The sequence below is a fragment of the Bos taurus genome, chromosome 11 (assembly GCF_002263795.3).
Source record: "Bos taurus isolate L1 Dominette 01449 registration number 42190680 breed Hereford chromosome 11, ARS-UCD2.0, whole genome shotgun sequence".
Lineage (NCBI taxonomy): Eukaryota > Metazoa > Chordata > Mammalia > Artiodactyla > Bovidae > Bos > Bos taurus.
In genome coordinates this window covers 104,657,677-104,677,369 of record NC_037338.1, presented here as the reverse complement: position 1 = coordinate 104,677,369, position 19,693 = coordinate 104,657,677, and the positions used below count along the sequence as shown (strand labels likewise).

Here is a 19,693-nt window from a genome sequence, read left to right as displayed (position 1 = left end):
CGGGTTGCCTGTTGGCGGCAGCTGGAAGGGGCGGGGAGGAGGAGCGAGACTTTAGCTCACACCCGGGACATCTTGCACGCCTGTTACTGATGGCTGCAAAATCTCTTTCGATTTAGGTAATAAGATCAGCAAATTAATCCTTTCACAGATCATCGCCTACCTAAATGCCCTCTCCACACGTCAGACCTGGGTTTTGCCTCCAATGAAGTAGCGGTGTTTGTGTGTGGAGATGGGGCTGAGCCAGGGGGCCTGCCTGCGGCTGTGGCCCCACCCCGGCAGGAATCTCCCCAACCTTGGCTTTAATCCTGCTTGGATTTGCAGAGAATTCCATGGCGCTGGGGTCTGATCTCTGACACATGGATGTTGGGGGGTGGGGGACCCTGGGACTGAGGGGGCGGAGGCGTCTGTGGGGATGGGGGCATACCGGCCACAGGGGACAGGGGAGGGCAGCCCCCGGTGAGACCTGGTCGTTGCAGATTCTGACCCTCAGATCGGGGTCAGGGAGACCAGCTTCCACACCCAGTGGGGTTCAAGCCTGGGACCTGCCTCCCCCGGTGTCTCTGGGTCATGGGCCAGCGGGGTGGGAGAGAGAGGTTTCGGAAGGCAGAGATGACTCCTTCTGAGGATACAGAGACTGGGGGTCTCACCTGGGCGGGTACAGGTGACCTTCTGAGAGTGGTTCAACTCTGGAGGGCTCCCCGCTGGTGTTGTCATGGGGGTCCCTGCACGCTCGTAGACTGGGGGTCCCAAAACCAGGATGCCCACTGCAACGGGCCCCTTAGTGCAGCTGTGTGCCCAGGTCCAGAGAGTCATGGGAACAGAGGCAAATATTGGGGAACCCCCCCAGAACCTCTTTTCCTGTTGGGTTCTTCAAAGACTCAGAAGTTTCACTGAATTGAGGATTTTTTTCAAATGTCAGATGAGGGACAGGCTGTTTAAACATGTTGCACTGCTATTAAACACGTGTTCGAGAATATTTGTAACACGTTTAGGGTGTAAAGCATAACGTTAGGACGAAAGCCCTGTACCCCCTCCTGGCCCACGTTCTGGAACACCGCTCTGCCTGTGAGGCCCCCAGCTGCGTGGGCTGGTTTTGAGTGTAGCTTTTGTCTGTACCCGGGACTGTTTAAAAATGGTTAGTTTTAAAAAGTGAGTCATTGCTGGATACACAGACAGTTCGTGTGTTTTCTTGTTGGTTTTTTCCCAGAAACGGTCGTCCGTTCTTTGCCCCACTAGCCGGATGACAGGCTGCGTTCCAGGTGCCGCCGCCCCGTTCCGGCATGTCCTCCACCTGTGTCTGTGTCTGCGCATGTGTGTAGGCAGGAATGGAGTTCGTGCCACAGAAGTCATTTTATCTGCTTTGGCACATAACTCGAGAGTGTGATCTTTTCTCCCCATCTCATAAACATCCTCCTGGTCGGGGGCCTGGTGTCGGGGAGTCCAGGGGTGCTCCTGGGGTGGACGAGGTCCCGTGGTGGGCTGAGCGCAGTGTCAGGCTCCCCATGCCCTGCACTGGAGGGCAAGAGGCCCGTGGCCGAGGCCACGACTGCCCTGTCTGTTGGCTCCCGGAGCCTCAGTTTCCCTGGGGCTGACAGCTGGCCAGGGAGTCTGCTGGTGGCTTAGAAAGTGGTGAGGGGCCTGAGAGCGAACAGGTGACCTCTGATCAGTGTGGAGGTCCCTGGGGGGCCGGGCGGCGCCCTGGCCTTCTCAGCTCCATGTCCCCATCTCCCCTGACCCCTCCGACCCCGCAGTCCCAGGGCCCCTGCCCCACGACACAGGTGCCTCCCTGGCCGCTCCTGCGCTGGGTGGCGGCCAGCTCTCCGAGGCTGGCCCGTGGATTTGGAAATGCACCTTCTTCCCTCTCACTTCCGGGCAGCATGTGGGCACAGTGGCCGCCTGGATGGGGAATGAAGACCCCAGCCCCTAGGGCAACAGTGAGCAGAGAGCGACGGTCTAGCTTGCGGAGCGGCTGAGAGCCGGCTCCAGTCTGGTGGGCTATGCGCCTCATGTGGGCAGCTTCTCGCGGAGCTGGTGGGAGTGGGGTAAACCCAGGGGATGTCTCAGGGTTCATTCAGGTGAGGCTGAACCCCGAGGTCGGCGTTGGCCCGCAGGAGGGCTCAGTACGTATCCCAGTTTGCTGTAATGACGTCACAGGGCCTGTCAGGGCCCCTTTGGGCCTGATGACTCACAGGACTCAGCTAAGCCGCTGTCCTCAGGGTTCTGGTCGATTACAGCGTAAGGAGGCAGGTCCAGGTCAGCAGGTGGAAAAGGCGCATAGACTGGAGCCCAGGAGAGACGAGGCACAGACTTCTGGGCCTCCTTGCCCCGAGGACTTGCACGGACAGCGCTGAACTCCCCCAGGATGATGTGTGATGTCACAGATGGGAGTTGCCAGCCAGGGAGGCCCCCTGAGCTTTGGTGCCCTGGTTCTCATTGGGTGTGAGTCGTGTAGACACAGCTGACTGGCCTGTGGGGGTGACCTTAGCTTCCAGCCCCTGGAGAGGTCCAGCTGATACTGTGGGCTTGTGGTCCCCCATAAACCCCATCATTTCACAGACCCTCTGGCCTGGCCTGGGCGCTTCCCCCACCCCGCCCAGGTAGGCAGAGATGCTTTAATCAGCAGGATGTCCCAGGGGCTCAGAGGTCCCTTTCGGGAGCCAGGCCAGAGCTTCTGTGGACACACAGGGTGTGGGCAGCCTAGGGCGGCTGCATTAACCCTTTATTGCACGTGGGGGAGGAAGTGAGGGGGCTGGGAAGGTGTTTGCGGACCAGAGGCGGGGACGGGACCTGCTGACCGGAGCAGCGCCTTTGCGGGAAGCGCTGTCCGGCTCGCCTGCGTCTCCCCCTCGCCCTGATCACTGAATGTGCCGCTGGCTCCGTCTCACCCGTGTTTCTCCCTCCCTGTCTGAGCCCCAGTCCAGAACTTTCCCGGGATCCTTTCCCTTCGCAGTGCCCGGGGACAGGCCCTCCGGCACGCCCCACAGCTCACCCTCCCTGGGCCTGGGAGGTGGGCTCCGGCCGCTCCCGAGCGGACGAGTTTGAGCAGCTCCACGCAGGCCGAGGGTTTCACAGGCGATGTGACAGCCTGGAGCCACACTCACGCAGAACCCTGACTGTGCTGCTCGCTTGAGAGTATTTCATGGTGTCGGTAATTAGCAAGAGAGGTTCCTCTAGCTAGACTCCTCTGTTTTGAAAACCCGCAGACCAAGCCCACAGCCCTAACGAATCTCTCCCGCGCTTCTCTGGTGGCTGGAGAGGAGCCCAACGCGCTCCTTTAAAAAATGACCATTTTCACCACCCTTGCTCCGTGTGCTGATCTTCCACAGAAGCCCCAGTTGTGATAAATAGGAGACTTAATCTAAGCACCGCACCCCGGTGCCGGCTGGGAGACCAGCAGTGATGGTGGGGAAGTCCATGGGGGTCATTCAGCCCAGTGTGTGGGGATGGGGGTCCTTGTCACAGCTGGAGCTGGCCCTCCAGATTGAAGGATGTCCTGTCAGGGGGTCATCACGGCTCTGAATGCCTGGGAAGGAGGAGATGGCAAAGGGCGGACCCTCTCTGGGCCTGAAATTGAACGGTGAGACCACGGCGCCCTCAGCCCTTGGAGGTCTCATCTCTCAGCTGCCTGCTTGCTGAGTGGTCTTAGGCAGGGATATTCTTGGACCCTCTGGCTCTTCTTCTGTGGCCGGGGAAGCGTCCCCCTGCCGCCCAAGGTTGCTGTGAGCCTGTGCCCTGTGCAGAGTGATTCGTGCTGCCCCGGACACCCTGTGAGCACCCGCGGGCTGCCGGCTGAAAGGTGACCCCCCAAAAGATGTACCCTCCTCCTAGCCCCTAGACCCTGTGTCTAGACTGGGAAAAGCTTCTCTGCAGGTGAGGTTTTATAGATGGAATTTCACCTGTAGACGTAAGGAGGAGACAGGAGGGTCAGAGTCAGAGGAAGGAGGTTGGAGGGGTGTGGCCACAGGCCAGGGAAATGCGGGTCATCTTAGAAGCTGTGAAAAGGTCAGGTTCTCCCCTGGCACCCCTGGAAGGAGCCGGCCCTGCCGACCCCTTGATCTGAGTCCGTGAGACCCACTGTAGATCCCTGACATCTGGATCCGCAAGGTAGTAAACCCAAGCTGTTTGAGGCGCTTTTGTGAGAGCGGCCCTAGTGCTGGGGAGGCAGGTGGGCGTGGGCCTGAGGATCCAGTGCGGGGCCGTCGTGGGGCCCCGGGCATGGGCCTCTGCACCCACCCCTGTGTGGCCCGCGTGGTGGGCTCGGCTCTGGGTCCTCAGGGGACCTGAGCGCTCCTGCAAGCCGGGACAAGCCTCTGTCTTTGACTCCTTGGTCCTAACCTGGCCCAGCCTCCTGCTCTCTGGCTTTTTACTGAATTGCAGTAAAATTCACAGAACATACATTTCATCCCTTTGAGGTGTGTGGCTGTGGCTTGGTGTTTGCAGTCACCCCGCTTCCCTCCCCATTGCCCCGAATGTCATTCCCAAGCATGTCACACCCAAATGGAGGATCCCACCTGCTGGGACAGTGGTGCCTGAAGGGTTCCCCATCCTTCCTGGGTTGGGGGGAGATCCATAGAAGGTTCTAGAAGGGAGGAGTGGAAGGGAAGGCACTCCTGTCTGGAAGGCCTTGGAGGAGGTGAGGTGAGGGTGGGGGAGGAGGGGCCGTCAGGCCTGGTCAGTTTTGTTTCAAGGCTCTCGGGGCTGAAGTGGCATCTGAGGCTGGTGACTGGCTGCCACTGGGTCGGGGGGGGGTTGCCTTGTGCCTCAGAGGGGCTGCACGTTGTGAGGTTGGGCCCCCTCGCGAGGGAGCGGGCAAGGGCAGGCCTGTCTGGCCTGTCTCACCCCCTCAGGGGTCAGGGATCATGGGGACCGGGTGGGGGTGCCGCAGGGATGGGGTGGGACGGGGGACAGGGGAGGGAGGGGGACGGGGCAGGGACGGGGAGATGAGGCAGAGACTAGCCTGATTCTGTGAAGCCTAGCACTGTCTAGACCACCAGAAGCTGAGCGAGTCTGGTGGGCTCCTCCTCTAAAACCTCGCTGGCCCTGCCTGCATCTTGATCTAGGATTTCTAGCCTCCCAGCCCCGGGAGAATGAATTCCTGTTGTTTCAAGCCCAGGGTGTGGGTTTTGCCAAGGAGTGAGCTCTGAGATAGGCGGGTCCCCTCTGTGTGGGGGTGCAAATCTGCCCCTCCTAAAGGCTGGCCACATCCCACCCCACCCCTGACCTGGTCCTCGCAGAGCCCCTGCAGGTCAAGGCCTGAAGGCCGAGGCGGAGGCCAGTGGCTAGCAGGGAGCTTGGGGTTCAGGGACCTGCCTCTTGGTTATCAGGGGCTGTAGGTGGACAGGGGCGTCCTCACTGGTGGGTTCCATGTCCCCGACAGCGTTCAGTGGTGGGGCTGTAAAAATGTCCACGTGCCCTGGAGCCCCAGCTCCCCCCACCCCCAGGCCTGTCCTCCCCTTGAGGGAGCGAAGATCACTTCACTGTCTAACAAGGAAAACAATCAAAGGCTGCCTTCTCGGCAAGCGCCTCCATGAAACATTTATCAGGCAGCTGTGTGACGCTATCGGCTCGTTTTCAGAGACAGGGAAGGAGATCGTGTCATGCTTTGCTCTGGGATTTATCCATGTGCGGAAGGCACGTTGAGGGTATTGAAAAATGCCCTGGAACAGAATGGACGTCCCCAGTGTGGCCGGTGGTGTGGGGGATGTGACCCCCTGCCCAGCTCTGGGGCCAGGCCAGTCCTGCTCTCTGCTCCCAGCTGTGGCCGGTGGGAGGGAACACCCCGAGTCTCCGCCACGGCAGGGAGGCTGCCCAGGCCAACCAATCAGAGACGCAGCATCATCGGCAAAAGGTTCTTCGGGGCTTTGGGTACCTCCAGTTACAGAGTGTGAAGGTGGCGCCCGGACAAGTCTGAGGCCCACCCATCCCATCATCGGAAGAGTGAGAGTGCAAGTCGCTCAGGCGTGTCCGACTGCAGCCCCAGGGGCTCTACAGTCCACGGAATGCTCCAGGCCAGAACACTGGAGTGGGTGGCCTTTCCTTTCTCCAGGCGATCTTCCCAACCCAGGGAGCAAACCCAGGTCTCCCACACTGCAGGCAGATTCTTTGCCAGCTGAGCCACCAGGGAAGCTACATCTGAAGAGGGCCTTTGGTAATAGAGGGACCGCCCCGTCTTGGGGCGCTGGGTTGTCCTCACCGTGGGGCTCTTCTGTCCAGTCCCTCCTCTGCGCCAGCTGCTGCTGTGGTCAGCATGGGCCAGCATGGTCAGTGCCAGCGAACAGCCCCTGAGGCTCGCTGAGTTGCCGCGGGGAATGTGTGGGTGGGCGGTGCTCCCCTCCGTGCCGCTTGCCCCAGAGCCAGGCTGACGGATGGCATCCTGCTGGAGCAGAGCGGCAGTTGTGCCCGGGGAAGGAGACCCAGCAGGTCTCCCACGGGCTCCTGCAGCCTCTGCCCCGTCGGTGAAGCTGGGATGTCTGGCCACCAGAGTTCTCCCTGCCCCGCAGTGTGACACTGCTAAGTGGGCGCTGCTGTGTCCCATTTCAGAGATGGGGAGACTGAGGCTGAGAGGCTGAAGGGCTGGCCTGAGGTCAGGTGCTGAGGGAGAGGCGGAGGGAACCAACATGCAGCCCCGCCAGGCTCCCTCCGAGTGCCCGCCACCCTGTCCAGCCTCTGGCACGTGAGCCTGTGTGGCCCAGGCCTGCCTGCCGCCTGCCCGTCTCCCTCACCTCCAGCTCCATGCTTGGGTCCGGGGTGCCCACCACCACATACCACGTGTTTTCAGGCAACTTGTAGGAGTGTTTTGATAGGAGAGAGAGGACTCTTGAAATTAACCACCTGGCTTCTCTTAGCATTCCTTGTTTATGCCCTGTTGGTTGTCATTCTCCCTGCTTTTATTTTTATGGATTTGTTCATTTAGCTTTAAATTGTTTTTAATTCTCACAAGCTTGATATTTGGTGCCCAAGCTAGACCCTTCTGGCTCACGGAGTGCAAGGACACCTGTGACCACCTGCTGCTCTCCTCCATCCTGCCCCCGTGGTCCTGGCAGGAGGAAGCCACTGCCCTCCACTGCCCGTCTTCCATCTTCTGGGTCTTGTAAACTTGTTGTTGTTCAGTCGCTCAGTCGTGTCTGACTCTTTGTGACCCCATGGACTGCCGCACTCCAGGCCTCCCTGTCCATCACCAACTCCCAGAGTTTGCACAAACTCATGTCCATTGAGTCAGTGATGCCATCCTACCATCTCATCCTCTGTCATCCCCTTCTCCTCCTGCCTTCAATCCTTCCCAGCATCAGAGTCTTTCCAAATGAGTCAGCTCTTTGCATCACATGGCCAAAGTACTGGAGCTTCAGCTTCAGCATCAGTCCTTCCAATGAATATTCAGGGTTGATTCCCTTTAAGACGGACTGGTTGGATCTCCTAGGCGGCTGCGACCGGCGCACTGAGTGCGGCCGAGAGGAGCTACCCCATGTCCGAGGTCAGGGACTGAAGCCGGGAGGACCCCATGCCCGAAGAGGGCAGCCAAGAGGAGTTACCCCACGTCTGAGGTCAGGGGCAGCGGCTGAGAGTGCCAGGCTGCGACGGCACAGGAACGGCCGAGAAGAGCTACCCAAGTCCGAGGTCAGGGGCGGAGGCCGGGAGGAGATAAACACACTAGGACCACAGCCTTGTTTAACTCAATGAAACTAAGCCATGCCCGTGGGGCAACCCAAGATGGGTGGGTCATGGTAGAGAGATCTGACAGAATGTGGTCCACCGGAGAAGGGAATGGCAAACCACTTCAGTATTCTTGCCTTGAGAATCCCATGAACAGTATGAAAAGGCAAAATGATAGGATACTGAAAGAGAAACTCCCCAAGTCAGTAGGTGCCCAATATGCTCCTGGAGATCAGTGGAGAAATAACTCCAGAAAGAATGAAGGCATGGAGCCAAAGCAAAATCAATACCCAGCTGTGGATGTAACTGGTGATAGAAGCAAGGTCCGATGCTGTAAAGAGCAATATTGCATAGGAACCTGGAATGTCAGGTCCATGAATTAAGGCAAATTGGAAGTGGTCAAACAGGAGATGGCAAGAGTGAATGTTGACATTCTAGGAATCAGCGAACTAAAATGGACTGGAATGGGTGAATTTAACTCAGATGACCATTATATCTACTACTGCAGGCAGGAATCCCTCAGAAGAAATGGAGTAGCCTCATGGTCAACAAAAGAGTCCATAATGCAGTTTTTGGATGCAATCTCAAAAACGACAGAATGATCTCTGTTAGTTTCCAAGGCAAACCATTCAATATCACAGTAATCCAAGTCTATGCCCCAACCAGTAACTGAAGAAGTGGAAGTTGAACGGTTCTATGAAGACCTACAAGACCTTTTAGAACTAACACCCAAAAAAGATGTCCTTTTCATTATAGGAGACTGGAATGCAAAAGTAGGAAGTCAAGAAACACCTGGAGTAACAGGCAAATTTGGCCTTGGAATACAGAATGAAGCAGGGCAAAGGCTAATAGAGTTTTGCCAACAAAATGCACTGGTCATAACAAACACCCTCTTCCAACAACACAAGACTCTATACATGGACATCACCAGATGGTCCACACCGAAATCAGATTGATTATATTTTTCACAGCCAAAGATGGAGAAGCTCTATACAGTCAACAAAAACAAGACCAGGAGCTGACTATGGCTCAGATCATGAACTCCTTATTGCCAAATTCAGACTGAAATTGAAGAAAGTAGAGAAAACCACTAGACCATTCAGGTATGACCTAAATCAAATCCCTAATGATTATACAGTGGAAGTGAGAAATAGATTTAAGGGCCTAGATCTGATAGACAGAGTGCCTGATGAACTATGGAATGAGGTTCGTGACATTGTACAGGAGACAGGGATCAAGACCATCCCCATGGAAAAGAAATGCAAAAAAGCAAAATGGCTGTCTGGGGAGGCCTTACAAATAGCTGTGAAAAGAAGAGAAGTGAAAAGCAAAGGAGAAAAGGAAAGATATAAGCATCTGAATGCAGAGTTCCAAAGAATAGCAAGGAGAGATAAGAAAGCCTTCCTCAGTGATCAATGCAAAGAATTAGAGGAAAACAATAGAATGGGAAAGACTAGAGATCTCTTCAAGAAGATTAGAGATACCAAGGGGACATTTCATGCAAAGATGGGCTCGATAAAGGACAGAAATGGTATGGACCTAACAGAAGCAGAAGATATTAAGAAGAGGTGTCAAGAATACACAGAAGAACTGTACAAAAAAGATATTCACGACCCAGATAAGCACGATGGTGTGATCACTGACCTAGAGCCAGACATCCTGGAATGTGAAGTCAAGTGGGCCTTAGAAAGCATCACTATGAACAAAGCTAGTGGAGGTGATGGAATTCCAGTTGAGCTACTTCAAATCCTGAAAGATAATGCTGTGAAACTGCTGCACTCAATATGCCAGCACATTTGGAAAACTCAGCAGTGGCCACAGGACTGGAAAAGGTCAGTTTTCATTCCAATCCCAAAGAAGGGCAATGCCAAAGAATGCGCAAACTACCGCACAATTGCACTCATCTCACACGCTAGCAAAGTCATGCTCAAAATTCTCCAAACCAGGCTTTGCAATACATGAACCGTGAACTTCCTGATGTTCAAGCTGGTTTTAGAAAAGGGAGAGGAACCAGATATCAAATTGCCAACATCCGCTGGATCATGGAAAAAGCAAGAGAGTTCCAGAAAAACATCTATTTCTGCTGTACTGACTATGCCAAAGCCTTTGACTGTGTGGATCACAAGAAACTGTGGAAAATTGTGAAAGAGATGGGAATACCAGACCACCTGACCTGCCTCTTGAGAAATCTGTATGCAGGTCAGGAAGCAACAGTTAGAACTGGACATGGAACAACAGACTGGTTCCAAATAGGAAAAGGAGTATGTCAAGGCTGTATATTGTCACCCTGCTTATTTAACTTATATGCAGAGTACATCATGAGAAATGCTGGACTGGAAGAAACACAAGCTGGAATCAAGATTGCTGAGGGAAATATCAATAACCTCAGATATGCAGATGACACCACCCTTATGGCAGAAAGTGAAGAGGAACTAAAAAGCCTCTTGATGAAAGTGAAAGAGGAGAGTGAAAAAGTTGGCTTAAAGCTCAACATTTAGAAAACAAAGATCATGGCATCCGGTCCCATCACTTCATGGGAAATAGATGGGGAAATAGTGGAAACAGTGTCAGACTTTATTTTTCTGGGCTCCAAAATCACTGCAGATGGTGACTGCAGCCATGAAATTAAAAGACGCTTACTCCTTGGAAGGAAAGTTATGACCAACCTAGATAGCATATTCAAAAGCAGAGACATTCCTTTGCCAACAAAGGTCCGTCTAGTCAAGGCTATGGTTTTTCCAGTGGTCATGTATGGATGTGAGAGTTGGACTGTGAAGAAGGCTGAGCGCCAAAGAATTGATGCTTTTGAACTGTGGTGTTGGAGAAGACTCTTGAGAGTCCCTTGGACTGCAAGGAAATCCAACCAGTCCATTCTAAAGGACATCAGCCCTGGGATTTCTTTGGAGGGAATGATGCTGAAGCTGAAACTCCAGTACTTTGGCCACCTCATGTGAAGAGTTGACTCACTGGAAAAGACTCTGATGCTGGGAGGGATTGGGGGCAGGAGGAGAAGGGGATGACAGAGGATGAGATGGCTGGATGGCATCACGGACTCGATGGACGTGAGTCTGAGTGAACTCCGGGAGTTGGTGATGGACAGGGAGGCCTGGCATGCTGCGATTCATGGGGTCGCGAAGAGTCGGACACGACTGAGCGACTGAACTCAACTGGTTGGATCTCCTTGCAGTCCAAGGGACTCTCAAGAGTCTTCTCCAACACCACAGTTCGAAAGCATCAATTCTTTGGTGCTCAGCTTTCTCTATGGTCCAACTCTCACATCCATTCATGACCACTGGAAAACCCATAGCTTTGACTGGACAGACCTCTGCTTTTTAATATGCTGTCTAGGTTTGTAATAGCTTTTCTTTCAAGGAGCAAGTGTTTTTTAATTTCATGTCAGCATCTGCAGTGATTTTGGAGCCCAAGAAAATAAAGTCTGCCACTGTTTCCACTGTTCCCCATCTATTTGCCATGAAGTGATGGGCCCGGATGCCACAATCTTCGTTTTTTGAATGTTGAGTTTTAAGCCAGCTTTTTCACTCTCCTCTTTCACCTTCATCAAGAGGCTCTTAGTTTTACTGTATTTCGGGCGTAGTTTTGTTCAGTCTCTGCAGTGTCAGACCTTTAAGGCAGAGAGCGAGCTGTGGGCTGACTCCTGGGAGTCCCTGGTCTCACGGCTGTTGCGTGGTCAGCACAGCATGCAGTTCCTTGCTGCGTTGCGCTGTGGCTTTTCTGGAGCTGCCCCTCTTCCTGCCCCCACCCCTGCCATCCTGGCGGCAGCAACATGCATGGGGCCAAGCCCTCCCCAGGGCTCATCTCACTCAGTGCTCACCTGGACCCCAAGGATCAGGATCAGCCCCACTTTGAGAGGAGACTGAGGCTTCGAGAGGGCCTCTCTGGCCCAGGGTCTCTTCCTGTTGGGGTAAAACTGGCACCCTACCCTCCCTTCCTCCCGCAGGAGTCGGCTGGGGGTCAGGGTTCTGGGGCCTGGGGCAGGCGTGTCTCCAAGCCCTTCCGGCTTCAGTTCCCAGCAGAGCTGGCCTCCAGGGGCTGGGGACCAGCCTCAGGCCTCACTGCTGACTCTGGGGAGAGATGGGGCTCCGTTTTCGCTGTGAGGTCACCGGCAGGGAGACTGGGGCCGGCCTGTCCCCGGCCTAGCCCTGGAGGTCTGGCCTCCATGTCATGATGCGGGCTGCTCTCGGCGCCGGCCTGCCGTCGGCCCTGCCCCGGGCGGGGTTGGTGGCCGCGGGAGGCTGGGGGCACTGCTGTTGGGCACTCACAGGCCCCATGTGTCTCTCCGGCTCAGAAGTCTGAGCAGCGGTCTGGGCGTGGCGTTTGGATGGGGTGGTGTCCAGGAGCGCAGCCCTGAGGCCCTGGTGATTCCGATGAAAGCCGAGGCCTGGAGCCCAGCCCTGAGGCTTGGCCCAGCCCTCGGCCCTGCTGACTCCAAGGTGAGCAGCCAACCGCAGGGCCCCGAGCCCAGTCCTCCCTTCCCCGGGGCCGCCTCCAGACCCAGCGCTGGCGCCATGCAGAAGGGCTACAGTCCAGCTCTGTGCTCCCAAGTGGCCAGGCTGGACCCCCAGGGCCCTTGCCCAGAGTGAGGTGGGCATCGGTCCTGCCCTTGTTCCCACGGGAGCCCAGAGTGGCCTGGGCATGTGCACCTACTGTGTGCCACACTCTCAAGGCTGGGCTCCAGGGGACCAGTCCTGCAGGTGGGCAAGCAGGGCAGGGATGGAGGCCCTCACAGGCAGAGGTCTGTGCCCCTTCCCCAGGAGGGGGCATTTGAAGCGGCTGACCAGGAGAAGTGAGCAGAGCCAGGGTGGACGGGTCTGGGCGGCGGAGGCCCAGGCAGATACTGTAGGGAGGCGGGGAGGGGGCGTGCTGGGTGTCCCTGTGCGGTCGAGAGGGGTGGGGTGGGGAGGAAGGTTGTGTGGGGAGCGGTGGGCAGGGTGGGGGGCTCTGAGGTCTTGGGTAGGACTGCTGGCCTGGACTGCTTCCTCCTCGGAGCTGGGCCTGTTCCATCCATCACTGAGCCCCAGCTCCTGTCTCTGAACCCCACCACCTCTCCCTGCCCAGCGAGGCTGTGCCTGGGCGCCGTCCCCCGGCCGAGGGGGCTCTGGTCCCCGAGTGACCAGTGTGAGAGCTTTCTGTGCAGATTCTGCCGGTGAGAACAGAGCTGCCCGAGGCCTTGGGCCGCAGGCTGGGAGGACAGGTTGTCTGGGGGCGGGCCATGTGGGATGTGGCTCTGGGAACGCTCCCCTGCTGGCTGTGTGGCCTCCCGTTCCCTGATGGACGTTTCCAGAGCATTCCATCCAGGGGGGACCTGGCAGGTCCCTGGGATTTCCTGCCTAGGCCAAGCAGATATCCCCTTGGAAGAAGTCAAGAGGTCATGAAAGGAAAACAGCCAAGTGGCTGCAGGGGCTGGGCTCTGCTTGCAGGGGGAGATGGCCCTCAGACCCACTGGCCTTTCTGCTGCGAGAGGCTGCTGTTCCGAGAAGCGGGCTGGAAAGTTAGACCTCTGTTCAGCCTCGCGGCTGCTGAGAAACTGTGTCCTCCTTCTCAGCAGCAGCCCCAGGCCCCTCCCCACCCCTGGCCCCGGACAGTGGGATGTGGGAAACTGCCATCCTGCCCCGAGGTCAGCCTTCTCCTCTGCCTCGCTAGGGTTCTGGAAACAAGGGCCAGAACAGCCTGACTGGGCTCCGGAGGGCCCCTCGGGTCTCCGCCGGTCGCCTGGAGCCGGCTGCACCTCCTCCCCAACTCACATCTTTGCTGGACCTGCCTTCACTGAGGTCACTTTGGCTTAAGGTCCTGGTCGTGACCCCTGGGCTGGCCCATCGATCACTGTGTCCCACTGCCCTGCCCTGGTCCTGCCCCACTGGCCCTTCGGCTCCTCCTGGCTTGGCCCAGCCACCCTGAGCCCCGTGCCCCCGAGTGTGCAGGGCATGAGCGGCTCTGCCCCACTCCGTGTGGCCTGCCTCCTCCGGCCCCTGAATCTTGACCACACGCACCATCACCCCTGCTTCCTCCTCCTCGTGTGCCAGGCCCTGTCGGGGCACGTCCACACCGCGTGTCTGTGTGAGAGGCAGGCGGTGCACCCCCATTTTACAGGCATGTTCACTGAGGTCCCTGGGCAAACTCGGGCCAGGAAGCTTAAGGTGCGGCTGATTCCAGCCCCCGTCTGTCTGATGCGAGGCTGGACTCTGAACGCAGGGTAGGCTCTGGTCCCTGGGTCAGCTCACCGCTGGAAGCCTCCCTCGCTCCCTCCTCCTCCCGCTTCCAGTTCTTCGTGGCCCCCAGCCTGGGAGCCCCGGGCAGCCTTGGCAGTGGGTGTGGGTGGGGAGGCCCCCCTGCAGCCCTGGTGCCAGGGCCCGTCGGTGTGGGTGCCCGGCTGGCGGGGGGGAGAAGCCGGATTTTGTGCTTGTTTGGACAGCGGGCTGTTTAGCCGGAGAGCTGTTTTTAATAAGAATCCCAGTGCTTCAAGGCCTCCCAGCCAATTAGCAGGCGGCACCCAGGTGACTCTGAATAATTAAACGGGCCTGTCGGGGCCTTCAGGCTGCAGTTTGATGTGCCTCTAAAGTCTGTCTGGCTGCCGTTTCCCTGGCGAACGGCTGCCATGGCAGGTGTGGCCTGCTGCCCTGTGGCCGCGTGTTCCCTCCCCCAGCCCTCTGCTCGCCCGCCACCTGCTTGGGCTGCGGGGTGAGCTCCGAGGGCTCCGAGGTGGTGCCAGCACCAGAAACAGAGGTACCGCTGTCCACACGGGCAGGACTGGGCGGCCGGCTCGTCCCGGGTTTAGCCCTGGAATTCCCGCATCCTCAGAGACTCCCTCGTCCGGGGGCAAGCTGAGCAGTGGTCACCCCCGCAGGACACCCGGGCACCCCCAGGCCTCAGGCCGGGAGCTGAGAAGCCGGGGCCCCGGCCGGCCCGGGAGGACCAGGGGCGTCTGCGGACGGTGCGGTTCTGTGATGCTGCAGTGAGCGCTGACCTTGGAGGTCACCTTGCAGGGACCACTTTTCTGCGAGTCGCGTCTCCACGTTCCTCCCTGCACGTGCTAATCACGGGGCCCAGGGGGAAGAGCCGTCTTAGCCCGGATCACTTTCACCTGAAAAGTGGAAAAACAAACCCCGTGTGCTAGGTTCTCCAGACGGCGCTGACGGTCAGAGCCCAGCGCCACCCTGAAGCATAGCCTCACCTCCTGAATATGGACGTTGGTCTGTCGAGGTGGCCGTCTTCCTCCAGAGCTCAGCGGGGGCAATGGAAGACCCCCGTGGTGGTGCTGACCCCGGGGGCCTGGGACAGGGTTGGAGGCTCCCGTGCGAGGCGCGCTTTCCAGTTGTAACAGAAGCCTAGGATGTGGGGGTCTTCCTGAGTCTGGGGCCCTGGACTTGGACTGGGATGAGCCCCCGGAAGGGGAAGGAAGGTGACCCAGGCATTGTACTCGGGTCATTCACTGGGCACGAGGGCCGGGGCTGAGAGGCTTCTGCGTGTTGCCTCATTTAATCTTGACAGTGACGACCACCCCATTCTACAGCTGGGAAAACTGAGGCTCAGAGAGGGAGAGAGCCCTGCTCAGGGTCACACAGCAAGGGCGCCTCTGGGCTCGGAGGGCCTCTCGTTGGCTCCTGGGTCATTTGTCATCCTGTTACCCAGCCCTGCTGCCCGCCACACAGGGTCTTCAGCGTCCACACCCCGCAGGCCCCCGGGGTCCCAGCCGCACAGGTCTCCCGCGTCCACACCCCGTGGGGTCCTGGGGTCCCAGCCGCACAGGTCTCCCGCGTCCACACCCCGTGGGGCCCCAGGGTCCCAGCCGCACAGGTCTTCTGCGTCCATGCCCCGCGGGCCCCAGGGTCCCAGCTGGCATGCGCCTGTGTTCGCTGCCTTCAGGCCAGGACCCCGGAGCAGCAGGTCCTCCCCCCGGCCCTGGCCGCACATCCCTCCACGTGCAGCTGCAGACACGGCCGCACAGGGGTCACTTCCCAGAGGCCCCGGTTTTCCAGCAGATTCTCAGGGAAGTCCCGCGGGCAAGGACCAGAGCCTGGTTTACTGGTCTTGGAGCCACGGTCACGCTGCACCTTCTCCCTGAGGCAGGGACAGGGGGGCCCCCAAGCCTGACTCAGAGCAGGCCCAATGGATGAAGGCTGGAGGGGGCGGCGCGCCCGGAGCGGGGACCCTGTGCCCCACCCTCCTGAGGGCTCTCTGTTTTGGGACCTTATCCCTCCAGCGGGCGATCCATCAGCATCCGGCAGTGGGGCTGCCCACACCCGGCCAGGCTGGCCACAGCCGAGGTTGTGAATGTTGGCCTCAGGGTGGGAGGTATAATTTGGGGGACCCTGAAGCAGTGGCCCAAGCCTCTTATTCCCCCAGGAGGGCGGGATGCTGGGTGGACTCGACGCTGCCCGACGCGTGGGCCTGGAGGGGTTGTCTGCTTCTGGCTCAGTGTCCCCTTAATTCCCTCAGGGGTGTGAGTGAGCGACTCGGCAGCCCAGGAGCCGGGCACCAGGAAATGTGCCCTTAGGGAGGGTCTGACGGCACCTGAGGACCCAGCCCTGCCCCCGCCGACCTGGATGACCACTGTGTGTCCAGCCCCCGGTCACGTCTGTGTCCTTCTGCCACACCCGATTCTCATCCCCTCCTTTTCAAGAACAAGTGAATATGCTGTGAATGTCTGGCTGGCTGGTCAAGCTGAGGAGGGGGTGGTTGGGGGGCTCTGAGACAGAAGGATGGAGCCAGGCCTTCTTGCAAGTGACCCCAGGGTCACCCCTGCTCCAGCCCCTCGCAGGTTTGAAGTTCTGGTTGGAATGTGGCCTCAGAAACCCCCTCTGTGCAGATGTTTCCCCGGGTGTGGAGTCAGGGTCAGCGCTGAAAAGTCACAGCTCAGGGCTGACTGGGGCAGCTCTGCCTGGCTTCTCAGAAGCGCTTCTTGGAGATGCTCCCTTGCCTCTAGTTCAGGGCTGCCATTTGCTGTTTTCTGGGGGGAAGGGCAGCATGAGAATCAGTTCAGTTCAGTCGCTCAGTCGTGTCCAACTCTTTGTCATCCCATGGACCGCAGCACGCCAGGCCTCCCTGTCCATCACCAACTCCTGGAGTTTACTCAAACTCGTGTCCATAGAGTCGGTGATGCCATCCAGCCATCTCATCCTCTGTTGCCCCCTTCTCCTCCTGCCCACAATCCCTCCCAGCATCAGGCTGTTTTCCAGTGAGTCCTTATTTTGCATCAGGTGGCCAAAGTATTGGAGTTTCAGCTTCAGCATCGGCCCTTCCAGTGAATATTCAGGACTGATCTCCTTTAGGATGGGCTGGTTGGATCTCCTTGCAGTCCAAGGGACTCTCATGAGTCTTCTCCAACACCATGGTTCAAATCATCCATTCTTCGGCGCTCAGCCTTCTTTATGGTCTAACTCTCACATCCATACATGGCCACTGGAAAACCATAGCCCTGACTGGAGAACCCCAGCTCTATGATGTCTGACATCTGCCCTTCTGCCCACCCAGCCATCCTTCCGCCCTTACCCTCTGCTCACTCACCTCACTCATCTGTCCATCAACCCACACTGCCACCCCCTCCCACCCACTTGTTCTAGACATCCACCCATGCATCCATCTGTCCATCCATCTATCCGTCTTTTCATTCACCCGTTTATCCATCTATCCATCCGTGTCACTATAGTGTCAGGCGCTGTGCTAGGCAGAAGTGGACCCAGGCTGAGACAGCGGTCAAGTTTGCCCACCCGAGGTACAGCTTGGATTGAGTCTTACAGGCTATCGGGACCTGGGTGAATGCGGTAGTCAGGGGGCTGGCGTCAGAGGCTGGAGGTAGTGAGCACGTGGGGGCAGGGGGGAGAGTGGAGTTGAGGCCAGAGGATCCGCAAGGCGTCCCCTGCCCACTACCTTCCTGTCCCCTCCCGGGGCTGGCCTCAGCGGCCGGGGTGCGCGGCCCACGTCTTCCCTGGCGGGCTGTCCGCCCCGTTCTCTCTGCCCCTGCCTGGCTGCAGCCTGGCTTTGTTTGGCTGCGGCAGAAATTAATTGGATTTGCAGCCTCATTCTCAAGGGGATTTGCGGCCCCCAACAGGGATGCTGGAGCAGAAGCAGGAGGCGTTTTGTGGACAGCAGGGTAGTTCTTCTGCCTTTGACATTCTTGCTTCATCTCGGTTGCGGGGGACAGACGAAGGAGATGAAAGGGGTGTACACCTGGCACCCACAGAGGCATGGAGAAGAGGACTTACGAGAAAGTCACACACACACGATGGGTTTTATTTTTTTTTGAGACTAAACGTTTTGAAACTACTCCTCTATCTTCTTTTACTGAGCAATATGGGAACCTGGAATGTCAGGTCCATGAATCAAGGCAAATTGGAAGTGGTCAAACAAGATGGCAAGAGTGAATGTCGACATTCTAGGAATCAGCGACTGAAATGGACTGGAATGGGTGAGTTTAACTCAGATGATGATTATATCTACTACTGCGGGCAGGAATCCCTCAGAAGAAATGGAGTAGCCATCATGGTCAACAAAAGAGTCCGAAATGCACTACTTGGATGCAATCTCAAAAACGACAGAATGATCTCTGTTAGTTTCCAAGGCAAACCATTCAGTATCACAGTAATCCAAGTCTATGCCCCAACCAGTAATGCTGAAGAAGCTGAAGTTGAATGTTTCTATGAAGACCTACAAGACCTTTTAGAACTAACACCCAAAAAAGATGTCCTTTTCATTATAGGGGACTGGAATGCAAAAGTAGGAAGTCAAGAAACACCTGGTGTAACAGGCAAATTTGGCCTTGGAATACAGAATGAAGCAGGGCAAAGGCTAATAGAGTTTTGCCAAGAAAATGCACTGGTCATAGCAAACACCCTCTTCCAACAACACAAGAGAAGACTCTATACATGGACATCACCAGATGGTCCACACCAAAATCAGATTGATTGTATTCTTTGCAGCCAAAGATGGAGAAGCTCTATACAGTCAACAAAAACAAGACCAGGAGCTGACTGTGGCTCAGATCATGAACTCCTTATTGCTAAATTCAGACTGAAATTGAAGAAAGTAGAGAAAACCACTAGACCATTCAGGTAGACCTAAATCAAATCCCTAATGATTATACAGTGGAAGTGAGAAATAGATTTAAGGGCCTACATCTGATAGATAGAGTGCCTGATGAACTATGGACGGAGGTTTGTGACATTGTACAGGAGACAGGGATCAAGACCATCCCCATGGAAAAGAAATGCAAAAAAGCAAAATGGCTGTCTGGGGAGGCCTTACAACTAGCTGTGAAAAGAAGAGAAGCGAAAAGCAAAGGAGAAAAGGAAAGATATAAACATCTGAATGCAGAGTTCCAAAGAATAGCTAGAAGAGATAAGAAAGCCTTCCTCAGCGATCAATGCAAAGAAATAGAGGAAAACAACAGAATGGGAAAGACTAGAGATCTCTTCAAGAAAATTAGAGATACCAAGGGAACATTTCATGCAAAGATGGGCTCGATAAAGGACAGAAATGGTATGGACCTAACAGAAGCAGAAGATATTAGGAAGAGATGGCAAGAATACACAGAAGAACTGTACAAAAAAGATCTTCATGACCCAGATAATCACGATAGTGTGATCACTGACCTAGAGCCAGACATCCTGGAATGTGAAGTCAAGTGGGCCTTAGAAAGCATCACTATGAACAAAGCTAGTGGAGGTGATGGAATTCCAGGAGCTATTCCAAATCCTGAAAGAAAATGCTGTGAAAGTGCTGCACTCAATATGCCAGCAAATCTGGAAAACTCAGCAGTGGCCACAAGACTGGAAAAGGTCAGTTTTCATTCCAATCCCAAAGAAAGGCAATGCCAAAGAATGCTCAAACCACCCCACAATTGCACTCATCTCACACGCTAGTAAAGTAATGCTCAAAATTCTCCAAACCAGGCTTTAGCAATACATGAACCGTGAACTTCCTGATGTTCAAGCTGGTTTTAGAAAAGGCAGAGGAACCAGAGATCAAATTGCCAACATCCGCTGGATCATGGAAAAAGCAAGAGAGTTCCAGAAAAACATCTATTTCT

The 19,693-nt window shown here is 56.4% G+C and overlaps 1 protein-coding gene across 9 annotated transcripts in view; it reads left to right on the top strand.

Moving 5' to 3' along the window:
• VAV2 (vav guanine nucleotide exchange factor 2) overlaps positions 1 to 19,693 on the top strand; it is a 188,285-nt gene that overhangs the window by 100,668 nt on the left and 67,924 nt on the right. The gene's annotated exons all lie outside the window — the stretch shown is intronic.